The 20,875-nt window shown below is 37.4% G+C and overlaps 1 long non-coding RNA gene across 1 annotated transcript; it reads left to right on the top strand.

Moving 5' to 3' along the window:
- Positions 1-10,759: 10,759 nt before the first annotated feature.
- LOC131252107 (uncharacterized) lies at positions 10,760-12,923 on the top strand. Its single transcript, XR_009174187.1, has 6 exons — positions 10,760-11,222; positions 11,321-11,459; positions 11,551-11,661; positions 11,954-12,043; positions 12,498-12,723; positions 12,867-12,923. It is a non-coding gene; the product is annotated as an uncharacterized LOC131252107 (long non-coding RNA).
- Positions 12,924-20,875: the final 7,952 nt, after the last annotated feature.

Raw genomic sequence — 20,875 nt, 5'->3', positions numbered from 1 at the left:
ATTTCAAAATATAAGTATCAAAATGAAATCATCTATTACAAAGAAAACCCAGAATCCCCGTAGATCAGGATACGGTTCACATGAACCCGCCTGAGAACTGCATAAAAGAAAACGCGTCCTCATCATCCTCATACTCCTGTTCTGCCTCGGGGGTCGCATCATCATCTACATCTAAGACAGAGTCTGGTTGGTGTTGAAACGCCGTCCCAGAATGTGGGAGTGAGTGATCAACTCAATGGAACTATACAGTAAAAGTTAACATATTATCAAATCAATCAAGCAGTAATGATATAGCAATACAATCAAACATGTCCTAATTATTCTTGTTAATGCAAGGATGTATGTAGAAATGATGCATGCTCTCGCCTGCACTCCCTCAGCGTCTTCATCTTATGGTACGCATGACAACCTCCCGCAGTGCCAACGACGCCAACGCACATGCAATGCGGTGCATGAACATGATTACCAGGTTGTTATTAGTCCTTTCATACAGCAGGATTGAGAAGCTAAGGTACCTTCCTCATATCAATTTCCAAACAGTGATCCTTTCTAAGGTCATCAGTCCTAGACAATCTCATACGATCATATGGTTCTAGGTCACTGCAAAGGGCTTGTCACCAATCAATGCATGCCTATCATACCTTAGTTACTACCCTAAGGCTCGTCGCCTCAATGCAGTATCAAGGTATGCTCGAGGTCACTACAAAGGGCTCATCACCAATCAATGTAGGCCGACAGCATGAATATAGTGTCCCATACCACCATAATTGGCTCACGAGTCTGGTGTGCTCACTGGTCACTACGGGGAGGCTCGTCACCCCAGCGTAGGCCGACAGCTCGACCACGGTGTCCCATACCACCATGCCCGGCTTATGAGTCTTAGTGAATCAAAGTACAATGGTTAACGGGATTGCATTGGTAAGTTTGGTACCCGAGATTCAAGCAGTAGTGTCCATACATGGTGTACATCCACCAGGACAATCGGGTTACTTGACGAATTCGACTAGCACGAGCACATGTTGAGTTGAACGACATAGAGTGCGCAAACATTCCGTGTGGCCAAACTACTGCCGACAACCCTAATACGACTCGAGTTCGTCAAACACGTCCTACGTGGTGAAAACAACCTCGGCTACGAACTTAAGGTTTGTTACCGATTCCCTGGACTATTTCATAGTCCTAAACATCTTTAATTACAACAGATATTCATACTAACAGTTTAGAACAGTAATGTAACAACAATTCTAATCATACAGTATGTGAGCATTTGATGAATATCAACTTAACATGGATTTACACATAAATAATGCTTGAATTTAAACCACAAATAATGTAAATTGCATGTAGAAAATCATACACATCACTAGGATAGTTGAGAATCTCTTCTCAACGCCTGTAAACAGGATAACATATTATGCACTTGATCATTCAAACATTTCTACAAACACTTAGACTACATATTCCAACATACATGACGTATGTTGGCGATAACACTCATTTGGATAATTCCTTTTGCCAAGGAGTTGACACACATACAACTAGCACAAATACACGACAATTAATCATGGCAAACACATATTCATATTTCATACGTATACGATACTTTCTACATATACAAGGAATACACAAATCTCAATATATCTCATATATATCAGGAACGTAAAATGAACACCACATTTGGCATGTGAAATTACACCCACAACAATAATAAACCATTAACCGACATTGAAAGCCTTGAAAACCATAACCTATACGAATATAGTCCGCACCTTAAACCAGAAAAAACGCAACAGGTCTGATTCAGACGATAAGTCTTCATCAACGGCGATTAGATAACCTAAGGCATGAATAAAAAGGACTACATCAACACTTAGACTATTCTAAGCTCTAAAACAGACTAGGGTTTGATTGACTTACCCAAGAATGAACTTAGAATCGCCGGAATAACGATTCAGAAGTGATGGTTTAGGGACGCAGAATAACAAGGAAGAATCTCAAGATGATTCACCAGCTTCTCTCTCACTCTCTCTCACTTTCTCTCTCTTTTCCTCTCTCTCTCTTAGCTAGGGTTAGAAAATTCGTATGGAATTGAGAGTGAGGGTTTTAAGGTCTTTATATAGGCCTAACATTGATGAAAATAGCCGCAGGGCCAAGGTATACTTAGGTTATAACCAAATCGGGTCTATTTCGATCCAATGGAGCGTTTCTGGTGGTCCCTTTTCCACGTGCGGTCGGACTTAAGCTCACTGACTATGGATCTAGGTCAGGCTGAGTTTTCGTACCGATCGAATTTACAGATCAGCCATGGTGGACCAATCTCAATTCAACGGTGATCGAAACTCGATCAGGTCCATCAGCACTATGACATGCCTGGGCCATCTTCCCTGATCCGAGGGTAAATTTGGGTCAGAATCCAACAGTCAGAAAGCTTAGAATCGGTGCTCAAGCGACACGACTCAGATTTCATAAATACATATTTAATTTCTCACCTTTCTCACACTCTTTACTCCGGACTCAAGCAAATCGACTTAGGACATCATCTGGTCTTGATTTTTGAGGTGATGGTCCACCCCAACAAGGTGATTATAATTGTCTAAGATCATCGCTATCGAACTTTCGACGCGCGGTCCAGGGCCGATACAAAGTTTCCAAGTACTCCCGAGAGCAACTGGATTTAGCATTGAATCCTAGATTTCAAGGTAACATAGCGCTAACGATTCTACAAGTTTTGAGTCTTGTAGATCAAATTTAAAGTGATTGGTGCCAATTTCACAAGCAATTGAGTTTAGCGCTAATTAACCCACATTTAACTTCTAAGGAATTTGAGGTAGTACTCGGGTCTTTGCACGAAATTTTCCGGGTCATTACATGCGGTTTTAGTGGATTTCGGAATTCGAAAGGGATGAAACGATTTCAAAAATATGTCTGTAGTATCTTGCATAGCCCAGAATTATGAAAATCCAGAATTTTCGATGGTAATGCCTTTTGAGGATCTTAATTTAATAGAGGCAATCATAATAATGCAGGCAGTTTGAGAATGGGACCCCATCCAATTCTGATTTTTGACAATCCTCTTCAAGTTTCAACAAAAGAAAAACAACCAAGCATGAAATCAATGAGAGGAGAGGAGAGGAGAGAAATACCTGCTGCAATGGCCCCTCGCTGCTGATATTTAGGGCACGAGAGTGAGGGAAGGGGGGATAGAGAGGAATAAAGAGAGAGGGTCGGGAGAGCGTTTATGCGCTGACGCTCCTCGTGCTCCAAGTTGTATGAACGGTTTAAAGGATGTCAAAGTTAAATGGGCCCCACTGTGATGCGTGTCGACCATCAACACCGTGCATTTGATGGGACCTCTTTAAATTATGGGATATGCCAAAAATCAGCCATATACGGAACTTAGGTGGGCCATACCATCTAAAATCATGTAAAGAAATGGCTCAAACATATAAAAGCACTTGGTGGGGCCAACCTGAAATTTTGATGCATATGAAACTTGGTCTAACTCCTCATCCAAGTGGGACACACATAATGGATGGTTTGGATTTGTGAACCACATCTCGGTGGGCCCAACAAATGATTATGAGTATTTTAATGGTGTGTAACCCCTCTCAACTTTTGTATGTGGTGTGGCCCAAAAAAGTCACGGATTGTCTTGATTTTTAAGCCTTAGGCCCATCATGGAATGGTACATCTGATTGATGGGGTAGATGTTCGACACCAGTTACCAAGTCTAGGAGCCCCACTTGATATTTGGATCTGTTCAATTTTTGGAACCACGTCCTAGAATGGACTGGTAAAATGAATGGACGATGTAGATATAGAACACATCTTCAAGGTGGGCCCCACACTAGGGCCGGGTTTGTTTAACATTATGATTTTGGTTGGCACGAGCTCGGATCAGTTGAAAATAGTGCAAGAAAACCTCGCAGAGAGAGCATAACAGAGATGAGAAACTAGGCCGACCGATGCCTTGAGTATTTGGTATATGCCTTGAAGAAACTCCTCTTAACAAATATAGAAAATCCACATGATTGTAGTTTTTCAGGGTACAAAAAATCCGCATTATTGTAGTTTTTCACAAAGGGTGATAAAAAATGCACTAGTTAGTCACTTGGATGAGTATGACTTGGTATATGCACTAGTTAGTCACTTACAACAGAGTTCATGTTTTCTTTTATCCTTATATTGTGTATGGGAAATGATATTCCCCTGTAATTCCAACCATTTATTTTGGTGGGTCTCATTGTGGAATAGCTACAGAAGTTACCCTAATCCAACAATAGCTATCAGAGTTGATTTTCTTCTTATTTGTTATATATGTGTTGGTGATTTTTGTTTTTAAATATCCATTTTCAGCCCATAATATGGATATTTAGGATAATCCAATTGGTGTTTGTTTTTGGGTAATGGTGCATTTGGTTGCATCATGAAATTTCTTCATTAGTTAGCATAATTTTGTGTAAACACCCACTAAACTAATTTAGTAGCAGTCCACTCAATAAGCAGTCAGGGTCATGTCTTGGCCAAAGGATCGGTGGCACTGCTAGTGTCATTTAATTTTAACAAGTGTAGGGAACGCTTGTGATTCTATGCCATGGGTGAAAATTGAATTTCCTGACTCTTTTGTCTTCAGGAAGTTCCCTAGATGCTGCACCACGTAAATCAAATACACAATCCCACTTTGAGAAAAGAAAAGAAAAGAAAAACAAGGGGATTCTATGTTTTAGTTTTTTTAAATCAAATACATTATCCCCTCTTCAATTGAGAGTCTGACTGCCAAATTTGTAATGGACTGTTCTGCACGGTGCAATCATGGCCATTGGAGCATCCCAACCAACTATAGTTTCTACCAAGGATGGCCAGATTGGTGTGAAAAGTCAGCTGTGCAAGTGAGAAACATTCTGCCTGGTGAGTTATTTGGAAGCCTGGAACCTCCAGTCTTGAGCCTTCCACAAACTCACCTGGGCAAAACTATGAATGCTTGCACGTGAATGTTATTGCAGATCATCGTGTTATATATGGTGTTGATTTGGCTTCATTCTTGCAAACTCTAGTGAAGATCATTGAGGATCCAAAAGATCTGACTTTCTAGTCTCTGCTTCAAGGTCGTTGAAGTCTTCTTGAATCATTTGTTGAGATTATACCTTCCAACAGAAAAGAAAAGAAAAAAAACTGCGGTTCAAGAAACTAGGGGCATATGGGTGATGCAAGGTTCTATAGCTAGGGCAGCTGTTTGAAGGTCGGGGAAGATAAATATGTGATCCACTTGAGTAGTATGTTGGAATCAGAGACGTACACAGTGGGACTCACCTGATGTACAACTTAGATCTTGCACCCATGGGCTACTTTGGTACAAATGGTGGTATCTTCTCTCCATTTCTTTGACAATGGATCCATCTGATTTTTTAGATCTCATTCTATCATGATTCAGAGAAAATGATGGACAGAGTGGATTTTACACTTTCATCGTAGTTGGCCTATAATAATTCATATATTTTTGTGTTTTCTCTTCATTCATATCTTTGTGATATTATGAACATGTTGGATGTCAAATAAACATTACTATGGGCCCAAGGAAGGTATCAACGGTGGAAATCATTATTCCACACTGTTTCGTGTGGCATGGTCCACTTGAGTTTTGGATTTACTGAAAATTTGGGATCAACCCACATTGTTCATCCATTTTTCGGGATATAAATCTCAGGTGGACCACACCATGATGTATGTGTTTAATCCATGCCGTCCCCATGAGGTCAAGCTGTGTGGGCCCCACCATGACGTGTGTCAAACATCAACACCATGCATTTGATTGGTCCCCTTTAAATTATGGGATATCCCAAAAATCAGCCATATACGGAACTCCGGTGGGCCATACCATCTAAAATCATGTGAAGACATGCCTAAAACATATAAAAGCACTTAGTGGACCCCACCTGAAATTTGGATGCGTTTGAAATTTGGTATGACCCCTCATCCAAGTGGCACACACATAATGGATGGGCTGGATTTGTGGACCACATCTCTGTGGGCCCAAAAAATAATTTTGAATGTTTTAATGGAGGGTAACCCCTCTCAACTTTTGTATGTGGTGTGGCCCACACAAGTTAGATTGATTTGATTTTTAATACCTGGGCCCACCATGGGATGATGCATCTGACTGATGGGGTAGATGTTTGACATGCATCATGGTGGGGCCCACAGAGCCATACCAGACCTCGACCCAAATTTGGGCGCGCTCTCAAAAAAGACGCCCGCCCAAAAAAAACCCCAAATCTCTGACCTCTCTCTCTCTCTCTCTCTCTCTCTCTCTCTCTCTCTCGCGTGTGCATCTGGGACTACTGGTTTCCCTCTTTGTTGCTAGATTGAGAGGCGCCATTGCAAGAGCTTCAAGAAAAAAAAGGTATATGCTTCTTTCTAACATTTACTACTACCATTGGATTTTCTGTTTTAGAGTAGTTTTCTTCATGAAATACATGCGACAGCAATTTATCTCCCTGCCATTCTCAAGGTTCCATTTTGGATCTATTTCCATCTTGTAACTTAAACATTAGTATTGTAGTATTTACATTAGAACTGTTTCCATTACGCATAAATCCATCGATCTTTGGAAGAAGTTGATCTCTAATCATGGTAGGGGAGACGAGACAAACTAGCCCAAAACTAATCAAGAGAAAATGACAAAAATCAAAGAGGTTTCCATAGCATTCATAGAGCTTGAGTGATGCCCGAGTCTACAAGGGCTTGTCTAGAAGCCTGGTAAATAAGATTGCCAATGGAGAAGGGCTTAGAAGTTATCGAGGTTATCCATGCTAGCAAGGTTGTCGGCTATATGGAAAGAACAAATCAACATAATGTTTTTCATGGGCCGTTTCTGCAAAAGCATTCGTGGGGTGTTGCCAAGTTGAGATAGAGGGAGTTCAGTGGAAAGGCTCTAGAGTATTAAAGGAAATCACAGAGAGGGTTGAGCGTAAATTATTAACTTGGAAGCAAATCCTTGCATCTACTTCGTGTCTTTGTTTAAGATGCAATGTTCCTTCCTTCGTAGACAAGAAGGCATTGAAGAAACTTTCTTGGTGAGGGTTAGGGAGGCCATGGATCATCTTATTAAGTAAAAGCATGTCCATAAGTTCGAGAGGACGTGAGGCCTAAGGTTAGGGAACGGTAGGCATAGAAATATGGCTCGTTTTGGGAAATGCCTTCAGAGAATTAGAAGCTTGGAAGTAGCAAGGGATTAGGATTGTGAATGGCCATTAGAGGCAGGATTCGGGTGTATACGGACTAATAACAATGGTTGTAAAGAAACTCGAGAAGAAGAATGGGTCTGGGGTGGATTGAGGAAATAGAAAAGGTTCTAGGAGGATCTTTGACAAGAAAAGAGAGAGAGAGAGAGAGAGAGAGAGAGAGAGAGAGAGAGAGAGAGAGAGAGAGAGAGGAGAGGAGAGGAGAGGGAGAAGGAGAAGGAGAAGGAGAAGGAGAAGGAGAAGGAGAAGAAGCTAAAATGCAAAGTTACAGACATAGGTAGTGGGGATACAAGCCACATTGATGGAAGTCTAAGACATGACTATAGATAGGATTACCCTTCTAGTACTTCCATACAATTGCAGGGAAATTTTAATCAAGAGAAGGGCTTAATGAGGCTAAGCCACATTGATGTTTTTGTCTTTGATTTTTTTTTTTTTTTTCTCTTGATAATGAGGCTAAAAAGACAAAAACATCAAAAGAAAATTGCAATGGCAGCTCCTTGATTCCCATCAAACTAGCCCCAAACCCACAAAGGCACTTAGGCCCATAGCTCAAATGACAACCTTCCTCTAAGCTTTTTGGAGCAGATCTACAGTTTGAAAGATCAGAGGTTTTAAATGGTAATTGAAGGCTTGAAACAGCAAATCCCCAATAAAACTGTTTACTATTAGCAAAAAATCAAATTAGATGTGGTTTAGTGAACAGTTTAGGATTAGTGAAAACTCAACATCTATATGGATTTCTCAATTAAATGAAACACATCTATGCTTAAAGGAAAAGGACCCAACTAGCTAACCCCCAAAAGAAAAACTGTTTATTATTAGCAAAAAAAATCTAATTAGAAGAGGTTTATCAAACGATTTAGGATTAGCAAATTTCAAAATCTATATGGATTTGTCAATTAAATGAAAGATATATGAAAAAAAAAAAACCTTGTATAAGATGAGATAAAACAGCTAAACTCCAATAGAACTTTTTTACCATTAGAACAAACCTAATTAGAGGCAGTTTGTTGAACGATTTATGATAAAAGAAAATTCAACATCTATCTGGATTTCTCAATTAAATGAAACATATACATAAAAGGAAAAAGACCCACCTTGTATAAGATGAGATATGAATTTTAATGTGAGGATTTTCAAGCACAGAATCTAGAAAAACTAGGATCTATGAAAGAAGGAAAATACCCTGTTTTCTTTGATTGAAAACAAGGCTAAAGCATCTATCTGTTCAAAAGAGAAAAGCCAAAAAAATAAAAAAAATCAAAGCAGTACAGCATCCAGTACTTTCATAGCAACACAGAATAAAAAGGGAAAGGGAAAACTCCTTTTACCAGTCTTTCATCTCTTGGAAAATGGAGCTCAAAAGCAATCTTTTAAAATAAGACAAACCACTTTGTAGTAATAAGAATCCAATCTAGAAAACATCACTACAAAACCAGAAAAATCCACCTCTAAACTGCAAAAGCTTCATGTCTCATGGCAGAAACAAGGTAGCAATAAGTATTTACAAATCAGTCAAATATAACTGGAAAGAACAAAATGCAGAAACAAATAGCATCATTGTAAATGGCACTTTGAAATGATTTAACAAACTCTTCAATTGTAAGTGTGCACCACTTGCAATGTGTGAGGATTGCGAGCCTTCCATTTGGTAGATCCCACTGGGTCAATGGCCTGACCCAGCCAAGCGATGACAACAAGGATGGCTGCGATCTTTGGCCTGCAGTCTGGGCTGGCTTGGGACTAGGTTCTTTACCTCATGTGCTCTCTTTAACTTAAGTTCATCATGGCCCGCATTGGCCGAGCTGAACCCATTTGTTACCCTACAATACACCATCTTGAGATGGTAACATGACATTTCCACAAGGGTTGGGCTTTCCAGATATGTATGTATGCATGTATATATGTATTTATGTATGTTTAAACAAAATTAAAACTCACCTTGCTCCCTTGATTCCATACATATACACACATGCATATATGTATATCTGTATATACCTAAGATGTATGTATATGTATGTATGTATGTATGTACACAAACCTATGTGGTGATTGTGGGTTTTCTTTATGTTTAAACATTTTCTATTTTACTATCCAGAAAACTTTTTTGCCCATGATTACTCTTATTATATGTGATCACAAAAATCTTATTTTTCTTGTCAATCTGTCACTTGTGTAGAACATCCAAAAATCAGCAGGGTCCACCAACAGGTGTTGCCTATCTAAGTAAATAGATCAACCTGATTTTTACAGCAGGCGATATTTGGTGGGGTCCATCTTTTCATAGGTGGGATGTTACCAAACATGACAGGTTGGTGGGAAGGAGGGGACTGTGTGAATCATTTCTCCTATTCATTAAGGGAAAAAAATCATTCACTAAGTTAGGAATTGTGTATGGGATAGATCCAGGGATTTGCACTTCTCATTTATGGTTTCTCAAATTTTGTAGCTTTAAATGTTCTAATCATGCGTTTGCCTACACCATTGAAAAAAAAAAAATCATGTGTTTGCATACAAGGCGAGGGTGATTTATAGCTTGTGGACATGCTCTTGCTTCTTCTCATTTAGGCATACATACACACATCCATCCATATATCCATATATATATGGATGGATATAGCAAATGAATGTAATTCGAGAGCGAGTGATATGTATCAATTTTCAAGAGGCAAAACTAGGTTTTTGAGATGATTTTATTTGTTTCTTTTTTGATGTTTATGTTTGTTGATTATTTTTCCATGAAAATGGTACTTCAATAAGTAAAAAATACAAGATATATACTTAACTAATTGCACAAAGTCGTCAGCTGATGGCAACTGGTGCAAATGGAAGGAATGCAACTATACATTTTAACATGACAGTCAGTTGACTTAGGAGCTCACAAACAGAAGCCATGACCTGATTAACTTTTCTGAATTTTGCAAATTTTAGAACATATATGAGAAGGTTTTCGCTAGTTCTGATATTTTTCTCTTATCATTTGATTATTTATTTATTGTCTTTTGAAAGACAGCTTTTTCTCTTGTTATTTGATTGGATAGTTTCATCTTTTTTCAAAGCATAAACTGTCAAATTGATTTTCTTTTATCGTTACTGTAGGTATGATGGCCAACGAGCTCAGATTTTGTGCTCTTGCATCCCCCATGTGGGCTGGATGAATCACCATGGTAATAGAGATGGTGGAAAATAAGGAAGTAGTAGTCTAGCCTGCTTTGAGCCTCAGTTCTTATATGATCTTCATGCCTTGAGTTTGTGCTAGTGTGGCTCATGGTTCAGTTATCCAAACCACTAATATGATGGGTTTCACTATTGATGACCCACACGCCAAAGTTCCTCAAGATTGAAATATTCCAACCCTTCAATACCCTCAATAGAAAACTGGTCAAATATCAATGACTAGGATCTGGCAATCTTAGCTTTTTTTTTTTTTTTTTTTTTCTTTTTTCTTTTTTTTGAGTGCATCACATCAACAATTTAAACCACTGAACCATGTAGTTTGGCATGCTCAAAACTTATGGCAGTGACAGATGTTGATAAGCCTTCATACTTCTTTGTCATTTTACGTCTGCTTATTTATACCATGTGGGCTTTTCTCTAGATTGGTCATAACATGTTCTAGTAGAGGAACCTAGTTCAAATGATGCTGGTTCTTCAGTTCTCATTTTTGGTCCCTTAGTTATTGGACCTTATCATAAAAGCTACCTTCTCCTATGGTCCATTTGCTTTGTATTATTTCCGGTCAGAGGAGGAAATGGAGATCCTTCTACTAGAAACTGCAAATCTTACTGTAGATTTCACTGGCGCAAAGCTGCAAAATATATTTTAGTTACTTCCTAATGAATTGTTTCTATTTTCCCATTAGGAGATTTTTTTAAAACCATCTTGCAACTGATTGGTAGGAATGAACCTGGAATTTTAACTGCTAGAAAGGATTTAGACTACATTGGATGAGAAGAACCGTTGGAAGCCTTGAAGAGGGTAGGTGTTTTGTTTTGTTTTTTTCCCGCTTACATGGATAATTATAGTGTTTCACTAATTCAACTGTGTACACATGTTCTCAATCTACTCACTTGCAGCAAAAGGGTACGTTTGAAACCGGTCAAGAAGATAGTACTGAAATTCTGGAGGAGTTAAAAGCTGAGGTTGGCATACAGGGAAGCAGCTGTGGCTGTTCTTGCATGCTACAATCCAAATCCTCACCGTCCTTTCACTGAGGTCAATGCTAGAATGATTTCTTCATCAGTCGATAATTTGTTTCAAGATCAGAGGCTTATTTGTGTTAAACCACATCTGGAATTTGTTGCAGACTAATATTCGTTCCATTCGCAGCAAGCCAAATATGTGTTATGTTGAGACTACTGGAAGGTTTTTTTGAGGAAGTCAGATTATGTAGAATCTATATTCCGTGCATGTGCCCGTAAGTTTTATATCTCTCTTTCCTTTAATTACTCTTTTTTTTTTTGTCCTTGTGCCAAATAGTTCACTGTTCAGATGCATAAGCCAATCAAATTATCATTGGCTTATGGATCTAGTGCATGCATGTCACATGTGTAGCAATGACATGCGGCATGGTACCTCCCATGCCTCCAATGGCACTGGATCTGGTCCCTTTCTGGTTACTTGAGTGTGAATTTCACACAATTTTGCTTGGTGCACTCCATCTTGACTCAGGTGTTTATTGTCTCATTTGAATTTTCTGTTATCTGTAGAGTTTTTCAGCGGTAGTGGGTCCGAATGGAAGTGGTAAAAGCAACGTCATAGATGCAATGCTCTTTGTATTTGGGAAACGAGCTAAGCAGGTAAGCTCCATTTATATGTGGGAATCTAATTTGGGTCATAGATGCAATGCTCTTTATATTGATTTGTTGCAAAACTTTCATAATTCCTTGTGACATTTTTAAATTTTAATGTTATCCATGTCATTGATATAAGAATGTGAACCTTTCATCCATGACTAAAGTTTTTCCTTTATATAGCAATATCACAACCCTTTGATCAATGACTCTTTTACATTTAGTCTCTTTTTTTTTTTTCTTTTTGTTGATTGTCCTATTGATGATCGATTGCAAGTATAATATATAGCCAATGGTCCTGCGTGCAATGGGAAGAAGTCCGCTGTTATTTTTTAATGGAGAAGAGTCTTCATTTTTTGAATTGGTAAAAGTTACATGCATTTTGAGGTTTTAGGAGTTTAAACTGACACCCTTTTATTTTCTTTTGAATTGATTTTTGGGGATGGATTTGCCATTGCAGCTGGAGGTAACCAAAATTTACATCATCTTCATTTTTGGTTATACACCGGTTTGGGTATATGTTTTAGGTTATGATATATATATATATATATATATATATATATATATATATATATATATATAATTCTTTAAGTGGAACTTTTGAGAGGGTGATAGGACCTGCCAAGGCTGGCGATGGATCTGGCAAAAAGGATGTGGTCGCAGTGCAGCCTGGCCCTAGCAACTAGGTGGAATTGAATAGACCCTTATGATTTATTATTATTTATTTATTATCATGTTCACATCACATGGTTATAGTAGATTTGAGTGTTATTTGCATGAGTTTATCATAATGTCTTCTGATTGTTTATATGGTAAATGAATTTGCTAGATTGCTCATCAGGGTTCTTTTACTCAAGGAATGAGCTATATGCATTCTCAGATAAAGATTTCATCTCAATATCACTTGCTTACTGAAAATATAAATCTTGAAATTTAATATTGTATATACTATTTAGTGGCATTTTTTTTTAATGAATGCAAACCTTTTTTCTTCAACGGGCCTAAAGACTTGATTTTGTAGGAAGCCAAATCCTTGGAGAAAGATTCTATTTGTCACATTTGGGCATGGGAAATGTGATTATGTTGTATCCAGAAAATTTGTTTGGATACTGGGAAAGAATTGAAAGGAATTCGATACTGGGAAAGAATTGAAAGGAATTCTATGGTGCAAGTACCTATTTATAAAAAAAAATTCAAAGAAGTGAATGATTAGATTTTATGTTTTTTGGGTGATGTTAGAGTTGGCATAGTATTTCATAGGGAATGGTTAGATTTTATGTCTGATAAAGGGTTTCCTATGAAAACTTGGAAGTGTACGTTGATATGCGGAGTTGGCTGGTTGTAGAATTGCTACTGAAATGCAAAGAATTCACTGTTAAAACAGGGGACAATAGGAAAGCAACAAAAATTGCGATCCTCGCCAGCGTGACAACATTTATACGAGTGGCCATCTTAGGTTCAAGCTTATACTACTGTAAACGGGGTAAGAAGAGCACAACGAGGTAAACTTCTACCCGAGAATCACAAAATCCTGGACATTCTTAGGCCTTATTTGGTAGACACTTAAAAATGATTTGATCTCATTTTAATTAACAATAATTATGTAAACTTCTACCTGAGGATTTAGTTATCCTTAAAAAAAAAAAAAAAAAAAAAAAAAAACCAAGGATATTTTTTTTAGCTTCAATGTAATCTTTCTTGTTTTTAACAAAATGATTAACGGATGACATTCTTTTCTATTCCATCAAGCTGTTCATGCATATGAATCTCCATGTACGCATTCTTCTTATGATCTCTTAACCTACCAATGCATCGTCACTTTTTTAATTTCTCTCTGCTTTTCTTTTTCTTTTAGTTTATGTTTGGATGGATCTACGTAGTTTGGGTTTAGATGGATGTGAATGTGAATATGATGAAATATGTTATACAACAGGTGTATACCAGGAAGAGTATGATATGATGAAATATATTGTGACAGGTGTATATGAGGAATTTTGTGGTGAAAGAGACTTTCGTTTTTACCTACGAAAATATTTGTAGGTAAACATTTTGTAAATATGAAAATATTGGAAGGGGAGAATTTTTTTTACTTATTTTTACCTACGACAACATTCGTAGGTAAACGTTTTGTAAATATTTTAAGCTACGAAAATATCCGTAGGTAAATATTTTGTAAATATTTTTACCTACGAAAATGTTAGTAAAATGTTAGTAGGTAAAAGCCATGGATAGATTTGTCAATAGTTTTAGCTACGAAAATAATTGTAGGTAAAAAGATTTGTCAATATTTTTGCCTACGGAAGAAACGTTGGTAAATGCTTTTACTCTATTAGCAACGAATTTTTCGACGAAAATTGTCGTCGGCAAAAGTTTTTGCCTACGAAAAAAGACTTTTATCGACGAAAATGTTCGTAGGTAAAAGTGTCTTTTCTTCTAATAGTCAACTTTTTATAATAATTTTCCTATGAGAATGCCAAAGGTAAAGGGAGAGTGAGATGGTGGTAGAATCTCCTATAACTAATGAGATAGCTATTTCCAAATAAAGATTCATTTAGATTCGCATTTCAATATTGTCATACTAATGTTTTACTTATGAGATCAAAATCTAGTCCTTATAAAATGAATGAGAACATGTTCATCTTTAAGGTGAGCTTGGAATGCTCATGTAGAGTAATGAATCACAAGGAAGATGACATGAACACCTTGGATTGGAGCCTAAATTAGAAACAAAAGAGTTATGCACACATGCCTTCTAAAACCATTAAAAAAAATCACATTTGCAAAGGTCCAAGTGCTCATTTTATTAGAAAAATGCTCCAATGAATCTATAATGGCTATCTGTCGGTCAGACCAGAGAAACTTTGGCTCAACCAAAAATAGCGATGATAAGTCCAAAAGGTTGTTGGACAGAAAGTGGCACTTTCAGTTCGACTGAATGGAAAATTCGATCGTACTGAGTTGAGTCAAGGATTTACCAAGTTGAACCGAAAATTCATTTATTTTCTAATTGCTTATTGGACTACTTTAGGCATTTTCGGTTGGACCAAAAATGGTTCCAGTTGAACTGAAAATCCGTGGAGCACCTCTGTTAGCCTAATGAACTTGTGCAATTTTTATTCTAAGGCTTTGAAGATCTAAGGAGGTGTTTTCCTATAAAAGAATGAATCATCTAAATGTTGGTTGTTTTGGAACTAAAGTAGTATAGGGCTAATTTCACCAAGGCACTTCAATTTACCTGTATCTTCATATATTGATGTTGCAAGTCTTCAAGTCTTTGGTATCTTCATCTTCCAATGGGAATCAACCGATTTAAGACACAAATACTCGTTATTGACAAACTGAGGCACTTAAATGCCCCACATGGACCCTATTGGATGAATAAAAAAAATGAGGTTTTCCCCCATGTTAATGGTGGACCCCACCCACTTTGTATGAACGGTATTTCCGAAATGTAGATTGTATATACTTTGAATCATGATAATATTGGGTTGGATATATGATTTTATATATCTAGCAGGACAAATCTGAGTTTCGATAACTATACTTTGGACATCATAATTTAAATGCAATAGATTTGGGATCAATCATGGCCATAGGATTGTATGTGTAAGATCTTGATTTTCCCCATCATTTAATGTAGTGGGACCCATATTCGGATCTTAATCTTATAAATGGGCCACACCACACCATCCTGAGATGAAGATGTGGAGTTGTTTCGTATGTGTATGCTGATTTGTATAATGATGATGTATTTTTGTACATGTGGACTTGAAACTTATTTAAGGTAGATCTAGATAGATCTAAAATTTTGATCACTGATCAATGGTATGGATCAACACCTATCAAACATGATGGCCCCATATGGTGAAAGTAAGAAAATCCAATTCATTCTCTGGATTTAAATTGCCTAATTGACAATGTTAATTAATTAACCCAAGGATTTATTGGATGGTCCACCACGAGATCGGATGTTAGAAATGTAAAATATATGGCTATATAGAGAATAATTTTGAAGATCCTAGATATTGAGACATGATAATTGTGTGGGCCCCACCTTATCTGACCACAACCATCTTAGTGGGCCCCACCATGAGTTTTGATTTAAATTTAATAGTTTGATCTTATTAAGACCAAGATAGCGTAAGGAATGATGATTTGCATGAAAGGCAATTTTGTGTCCCGGAATAGGATTCAGTTGATATTGAAAATCTTGATTCATGTCGACTCCACCTTTGGACTTCGATATGAGGACCAAAATGAGAATATAGTCTTAATCTAATTACCTAAATACTAAATCCACCAATGATCAAGTGATAGACTAGTGAGCCCCACCACTCTAAACTGTACATCAAAAGTGGGCCCCCACTGCCTACGCTAAGTTTTAACAGTAGATTTGGATATCTAAAGCTAACGTGTGATCTAAATCGTATAATCACATCTATCTGGCCATAATCACCATGATCATTGGACCGATCTTAGATTAGAGCCATGGAAATTAGAGAAAAAGACAAATGAACAAATTGGATTGTTAATATTGCAATCGAGCCCAATCCAACTGTTCATTCTGAATATAGACACTTATTTTAAAGGCTTAACATATGGAAAGTAAAATCCACTCAACCTGACCCATTAATTCAAAACTAATAAATGTAAATTTGAGACGAATCATGAAATTCAATGGTCGAATCAGATAGATCTTAGCATTCAACATATCTTAAAGTAAGATATTGACCTAATTGTAAGTTTTAAACTTGATGAATAGTTCATATTATATTAAAAAGGGTATATTATGTAAAACAAAATGGACCATCTATGGCATGGATCTAATGATTAGGGGCCAGCTTTGTCGATCAATGGTAAGATTATTATTAATGACTATTTATTTTGTTTTTAATCCAAGTGTAAAAGACCTTGCGTAGTGCATTGAGTAGATTGTTTAATTTTACTCATGACTTGATAGAGAAAACTGTGCAAAGAAAAAAAAAAAACAAATCAGAATCTAGCCAATAGATCATTGGGGGGATGATCAAGAAGCTTGAGTGGTCAGAAAAAGAGTGGACACATTGGGTAAGTAGTAACTTACATGATGAATTTTCCCACATGTATCTCATGGCATACCATGTACATCTACCTGTTTACCTATGATTATTATTGATATATTCTAAGTATGCAACTTCCTTATATGATGACTGATTCTTTATAACACCAAATAACTTTTAGAGAGAGAGAGAGAGAGAGAGAGAGAGAGTATTCCTTAAATTCTCAGGAGAGCGTCCTACTGAATCCGAGTTGGTACCAGTATAGCCTCCTCCTTAGACTGAGGTCAAGGTTGGGGAAGAAGTTTGGCCAGCTTGAGTTATCTTTGTGAATAGGCTCCTAGATCTGATGGATTTGTGTAGGTCTTGGTTGAATGGGTGTTGACAAGCCGAACGTTATGTGCAGCCATGGCCCTTATAACTGTATATAAAAGTTGGCATATTGATTTATTTGTTCATACTTTTGTATTTTTATCGTGTTATGAATCATGCGTGTAACTCCTTGCTGGGCTATTAGCTCACATTATTGATTTCAAAACCATCTAGGTTCTGGAAAAGAATTGGAGACATAGTAGATTGATGCATTTGAGAAGCATGCTCCTGGAGATTTGATGGTTGAATAAAGATTGTTATTTATGGTTTAATTTTAATAATGTTTATGCATATGTTCGATCAAGTCTGGCCAAGTGGATGATTGTGATTGGATATTTACATTTGTGGGTTAAATGATGATTATAATATTGGTTAATTATGGTTAATATGATGATGTAAACTATTTTTATGTCTTCCCCACCCGAGTCACACTTCTGACTCCATGAATGGGTCGAGCGAACTCGAGTTATTGGAGTTGAGGTGTGACATTTTCATTTCTAATACAAATCCATGATAATCTTCTAGACAGGGAGTAAAGCATTGTATCTACATTAGAGAATGCATTATATATATATATATAAATATATATATATATATATATATATATATATATATATATATATATATATATATATATATATATATATATAGAGAGAGAGAGAGAGAGAGAGAGAGAGAGAGAGAGAGAGAGAGAGAGAGAGAGAGAGAGAGAGAGGGCACTATCTTTCACTGCTGGACATCACCTGAATGTGGCAACTCATCCACCGTACACAATTTTTCTTAATATTATATTTTGAGCACCATGTGGGTGATAATAAAGACGAGACTAATAATTCTAATACACGATGTGAAATGGATAATAAAATGGAGGAGAATTAAGGTAGGCACACTCCTAGAGGAGTTGGTGCGGATGTCCCAAAGAATTCGACAACATCTGGACATTAGTGAGTGACAAAGGGACTTGACGCGGCCTTATATATGAGTTGGTGTGGCCCTCCCTTAGCTTAAGGGTTAGCACAGTTGCACCAACCTCAAAGTTGGCCATTTTCCTTATAATGTTTTTCAAGTTTTACCTAGGGATGGTCGCATTAGCCTAAAGGAGAAAGACTCAACAAAATTGAAAAAGAGATAAGTGAAAAAGTACAAATAAAGCCATCAATATGGGTGTTTATAGGCATCTAAAGTGAGTTGTTGATGACGGGACAAGCTCTCATTGTTGAAACTTTTCCATGTGTCAATTGTACCGAGCTAGGAGGGACTAATGTTGCCATGTAGGACAATGAATCTCTTTTGTCAACGTGGTTGGAGGTTATGTGGCCCGGATTATGGGGGAAATGTCCTTCATTCCTCGGACCACGCCAGCATGAACAATGTCCGTGCCAACTTCATTTTGTACTTAATTTGAGTCATGCCAATACCATACTTAGTCAAAATTTGTAAAATGTAAAGGCAGTACTTTCCGATCCCAACAACGACAATTGAGATTAAGTCATATGAGAGGATTGACCTGTAGTGCAACATACAACTTGTCTTATCATAATCATATGCATCATAGTGTTTAACAATCCATCCATAGTCTTAGAACACTAAACTTAATCAAATGCATGTCAAAAGACATTTGAAGTAATTGTTTCGTCCTATCTCCTATATTATAGCACGCAACCATATGCATGACCAGTGCACCCTACAGGTTTGTCAGTCTTTGAATATAATTCATCAGATGCATAAGATTATTCATGCTCTCCAGATGACCAAGAAAAGAACAATATTTTGATTACTGAGTACATTTTGGCAACACCCTAATTAAGCACCTCATGAGCAATGTTGTGCTCACCATGCATGCCACCTAATGACATCACATCTCGATCATCATGAACTCTTAAAAGAACGTGTGCCACGAGTCATGAGGAACTGTCTTGTCCCTTCTATTGACTAGTTTATATGATTTATCATATAGAGCATAAGGAGAGTGGTGGTGTCCATCGTGATGCATAAGATTTATGATGGACTCGTTGCTCCTCCATTACCATTCTATATTATATGCTTTGTTCCCATCTTTACATCCATTATGATTTGTATTAGTGGCATGATGGTGATATATAAATGTTGGGAATTGAGCTGCGGAATCACACAGAGATGGATCTAGCTAGAATAACAATCCAAGAGCACCAAGCAAACACAAGATAACACAGATTTAATGTGAAAAACCCTTTCGAGAAAAAGCACGGCATAAAGAAACAAAAATTTCACTATGAAAGCACATATTACAAATATAGAGGACTTACCTAGCTTAGCAATCCTCAAACCTTACATTTTATCTACCCCTTGAAAGCCTAGAACTCTTTTAGAAACCTTAGAATGCCTTAGAATTCTTTCCAGTCCCACATACACTCCTTTATATAGGTTTAGAAAGAAGTCAACACAGAATGGGAAACAAAAATCGCAGAATCTCCATTTTCGCAAACGAGTCTACTTAAACCTTTAATGTCATCGAAAAATGACAAAATATGTCCAGCGAGCAGGGGGCGAAAATCTGAAAAATATTCGATGGCATCGACCGACTTCTATGTCATCGAACTGGCTTCGATGACATCGAAGCTGCATCGAACCATGCTGATAGATTTAAGGCATCTTTATCAACAATCTCCACCATGTTTTCAATCTTCAAACATGTATCTTCTTGTCCTCCTCTCTTATCTTTGCCTCACGTCATAGCTTTATCCTCGCTTCTTGTGCACACTCCGTCCTCCTTTTACGCCATTGCCAAGCCCTGAGAAGTTGTACAGAACTTGAACTTCTCCGTAGGAATGACCTTGGTGAGCATGTTTGCTAGATTCACACTGTTGTGAATCTTCTCCAATGTTACGCCTCCTTCCTCAAGCACCTGTCGGATAAAATGGTGATGAACATCAATGTGTTTAGTACGTGATCGATAAGCATAATTTTTAGCTAAATTGATAGCGCTCTCGCTATCACAGTTAACCTGCATGACCTCCTGCTGAAGTCCCAATTGATTTATCATGCCTCTGAGTTAAACACATTCTTTAAACGCTTCCGCCACTACCATATACTCTACTTTTGTTATGGAAAGAGCCACCACAGACTGAAGTTTCGACATCCAACTAATTGTTCCACCCGCTAGTACAAACAAGTATCCTGAAGTAGACTTTTTGGAATCCAAACTACCTGCGTCGTTTGAATATACATATCTTACCAACTTTGCTCCTGCTTTCTCAAAAGTTAAGACATAGTCTTTCGTACTTCAAATGTATCGAAGTAGCCATTTCACTACTTCTCAATGTTACTTGCTGGGGTTTACCATGTATCTGCTCACAACACCAACTGCCTGTGAAATATTTGGTCTTATACAGATCATGACATACATTAAACTGCCAACTGCATTTCAATAAGACACATGAGACATAACATG

The sequence above is a fragment of the Magnolia sinica genome, chromosome 7 (assembly GCF_029962835.1).
Source record: "Magnolia sinica isolate HGM2019 chromosome 7, MsV1, whole genome shotgun sequence".
Classification (NCBI taxonomy): domain Eukaryota; kingdom Viridiplantae; phylum Streptophyta; class Magnoliopsida; order Magnoliales; family Magnoliaceae; genus Magnolia; species Magnolia sinica.
The sequence above is the reverse complement of the archived record's forward strand: the minus strand, read 5'-3'. Positions and strand labels throughout refer to the sequence as shown.